We start from the raw sequence: 4,345 nt of genomic DNA on the forward strand, positions 1-4,345 counted from the left end.
ATATGTGAGATTAATCGGAATTTCTGATTCATACCAAGCACAGGAATCACAATTCTACTTGCAAAGTGTGCTTTCACTACAGACGGCTAAAGAGCATGCCCGAGGAAGGATATATTCACTAAACTGTGGCACAGGTTTCTAACACGGCCTGGAGCACTAAATGCTCCGACTTTGCTCCAACACTCACAGAATTCCTATGAGCGTCGGAGCATTTAGCGCCCTGGGCCACGGTAGAAACTTCTACTGCTTCTTAGTAAAAGAGGGCCTAAGTGAGGCATATGACAATAGAAACAAATACCCTGCTGCCTCCTATCACTCCTCACTCCATGTCCTTTACACCCCCACTAATAACATCATCCTGTCCCCTCCTGTCACTTCTCAACCTCCACTAATAACATTTCCCTTCCCTCTTTTATCACTCTTCACCCTCTGTCCCCTCCACTGTTGGTAATGAACATCACCCTGCCTCCTCCCAACATTCCCTATCCAGTATCCTCAACACTGCCAGTATTAACCATCACTCTGTCTCTCCTGTTGTTCCTCACCCTGTGTCCCCTCCAACCTTGGTAGTAACATCACCCCGCCTCCTTCCTATCATTCCTCCTCCCATGTCCCTTATACTACTACTATCCATTCAGTCGTGTCCAACCCTTGGATACTCTGTAGGCCAGTCCTCACCATGCTTCCCTGTTTTCCACGGCTTTTTTCAGTTGCTCGATGTTCATTCCCATGTCATTCTTGATGATATCCAGCCAACGGGCCTTTGGTCTCTGCTGCTTCCTTTTACAAATGACCATGTGAGTAGCACCTCCTTTTCTAGTGGATTCGCCCTTCCCTTAATAATTAATACCCTGCTTACTCTAATCTTTCTCAGTCAATGTTCTTTAGATCCATGGAGACTTCTCCCTTCTCCCATTACCTCAAATGGCAGTGGATGGGTAAGGTGGGCTTCCTATTCCAGTCCTGTTCTATGTATGAAACTAGTTGGAAGAAAGCCATGGTGTTGCTGGGAGAACTCCTCAATCGATTAGACACGCTCATACTTTGATTGTTAGATACTAGAGCGTAGACTTGGAAGCACAGTGGGTTCTGAACAATGCAAAGCAAGTTCTAGTGTTACCAGCTTCCCAGGAGTTTTATAGATTGATAATTCAAACTCTGCTATTGTTAAGCCTTTGCTAGTTTGCGATATGTCTTGTTGGTGTACAGTGGTTTATCAGTGAAAGGTAGCCTCTGGCTGCTCATGCCTTCACTTCGCTCCAGCCCTGGACATTAGAAGAGCTTACAGGTGTGCACATCCTAATAAAACCCATTATCCCAAAGCTCCCAACAAACTAAAGCATGAGGACAAAAATGGCAGCATTCAGGAGATGGATTGGTGCAGTGTCTTTTGTGGTGTCAAACACGATTTCAGCTCATGATTTGTTTTCTTCTATAGAGATTGTGAGACAGTTGACATGACCTTAATGGAGGCACTTTCCAGCTAAACTAGAAAATGAAACGTTATGTTGTCCTGGAGAATAGAGATAATGGGATATTAAGGCCATAAGATACATTTTCTTTTCCTCGAGTATTTAAATTCAAAGTTGACATGTACTGAAGCGTTTTTGGGTAGAGCAGTGATTTATCTGGAGGTTTATGGAGCTGGACATTGGTTATTGTTTTGAGATGAACAGAACATGCTGTGAGGTGCAATAGACAACCTAGCTTTGCTCAGTGCACAGATCAAGCAGCACAACACAAAAGCCAAATAAAATTTCAGTCAATGCTAAAAAAAAAAAAAAAAAGTTCCATGTCTGCTCCAGATCATCACGTATATCTTTATCTCCATATTCTATGGCTTTTTGTTTTAAACTTGGTGCCAAACTCTGAGCTGTGATTTCCAGAATCCATTTCAAATGCTCCTGCCTGGCTTTTAAGATCATTCACGGCATCCTTCCTCCCTTAATCCCACTATCTTATAACTCCTCGAGTCCTGACTCTACCAGACCCGCCCAAACTATCCTTCCCCTCTCTACACGGTATTCGCTATGCAGGCAAACTGGGAAAATCCCTTCTCTTCAGAATTACAAGTCTTTGGAACGACCTTACTACCCCGCTGCGGAACCTGGGCTCCCTCCAATTATTCCGCAAGCAACTGAAAACCTGGCTTTTCACTAAAATGTAACTCTATCCCCCCTTACTCTTCTCTTCTATATATAAGTTCATGTAAACCTTTTTTTTCCCTTCTCTTCCTATATTTTAAGTTCTTGTAAACCGTGCCGAGCTCCACATTCGTGGAGATGATGCGGTATATAAACTTAAGGTTTAGTTTAGTTTTAGTTTAGCAAAGAGAGGGTATAGGTGGCATTCTGGTGATTGAATCTGTGCTGGGGGTAGTTCTGCTCAGTAGCTTCAGGTAAGCTTTCCCAGAGGGAAGATTAGTCTCTGCAGACGACGGTAACCTCTTCAACAGAACAAGCACTTGTGACGGAACAGACAAAATTAAGCAGGACCTAAGAACTTTCGAGGCATGAGCCAATGCTTGGCAGCTACATTTCAGTACAAAAATGTGCAGGATTAGGGAAGGGATTGCTATGTGCTCTAGCCTGGGTCGAGGGACCTCATTACTCAAGGTGGTGTAATAGCCTACCAAAGCAGCAGTTATCCACGTTGCAAAAGTACAATGAGATTTAAGGGCCTAAATATGTATACTCAGGGCAGGAAAAGTGGGTATAAGATAGAAACATTCAAATAATTCAAAGTTGTGAAGTTCCAATGGGTTAGACTTATAAGCAACATTAAATAATAATTTTTTCCACTAAAATGGTAAGAAACCCATAGAACAGCCTTAAGGGTGCATTGTAATGGCAAAAATGGTAAGACTGGAATAAGCACAAAGGATCCCTGCAGAGAAGTGAAAGGAATCTTGAGGATAACTGGGATCTATAATACTGCAAAAGGAAGTACATTGAACATCCTAGACCTCAGGGTCTTTGTGTCAAATGAATTAATTACTTTCTCTTAAAACCATTTTCTTTTAACACAAACAGCACGTGAATTTTTCTCCTTTTAAGCAAACATCTAACTTCACATAATGCAGAATTAGCATAGATTTCCCCATTTGTGCAAAGTTCTAAATTTATTGCACAGAAATTCAGTGACAGGCAGCTCAAAGAGTAGCACAATTTGGCCCCCGAGGTTGGAAGAGGGGGGCAGCAGTTGATTGCTGCGACTGACCAAAGAGAGAGGGAGCAAGGTCAGCTTGTGTGGCTAGATGAGAAAGCCATGGCCGCAGAGCCCGGAGAACAAACTGTTGCTATGATGGAGGACAGCAGTGAGGACAGACCTTGGACAGGTGAGAGACAAGTCTAGGTTTGATCCTGGGACTGAGTAAGGGGGGGGGAGAGCGAAAAAGCCATGAAATTTGGACTAGACAGGGGGTGAAGCCTAAGAGTGCAAGACAGCAATGTTTTGACAAAATTTAGCAAATTTTGAGATATTGTGTGGAGACGTTTTTCATTTCTATAGGCAAAATTCTCACACAGTACACTGCAGAGAGAATGATAGACCTTCTGTAAGCTGCTGTACAAATCCCTTATGAAAACTAGATTTAATTCTAGAGGGAGGACTGGCCTAAAAGAGCAATGAAGTGAGGAGCGAGGAAGCCGGTGTTGACATCTTGCTTTTATCCACTGTTGCTTCTTGTGACTTGGGGCAAGTTATTTTGGGTATTGCTGTAAAATTATCTCGTGAGCAGCGACCTACCAATGGTACTTGAATTGTTAACTTGCCCTGAGCATGTTTTTGGAAAAGTGAATAATTACATCTTACGTGTAGAAACCAAGGTTTCCACCCTAGGGATGGCTTGCTCTTTTCCTAAAATAATTCTAAAGCATGCTTTTATCCTGTTTGGTGGTACTGTATTAATGCAGCTGTAGCATCAAAAAAGAATGGAGGAAGAGTCAGTCACCCATGAGGAAGGCCACCCTAATTAGGCTTGTGATTTTGGGGAGGGGATGAGGGGAGAGACACCTCCCAGGAGCCAGAGGACAGAGCTTTGGTAACAGTGGTGCTGCTGGAGAGGGTTGGCCCTATATGACCCGCACCATTGGCTTTGCTTCCAGTTCCCAGGATACTTATTATTTTGCAATGTGTTTTTTGCCAGGCCTTGTGTTGTATTTCTTATTTAGAAATGCTGCTTGGTACACTGATTCTCGTAGATTACAGCTTTGTGTGACTTTCCCTGTGTCAGCAGAGTGCAGCAAAGTGTTGTAAATGGCATACTGACATTTCTGTTTTTTGTCATCTAGTACAGTGTTTTTCAACCTTTTTTGGGCAAAGGCACACTTGTTTCATGAAAAAA

This window comes from Geotrypetes seraphini, chromosome 3 (genome assembly GCF_902459505.1).
Source record: "Geotrypetes seraphini chromosome 3, aGeoSer1.1, whole genome shotgun sequence".
Taxonomy (NCBI): domain Eukaryota; kingdom Metazoa; phylum Chordata; class Amphibia; order Gymnophiona; family Dermophiidae; genus Geotrypetes; species Geotrypetes seraphini.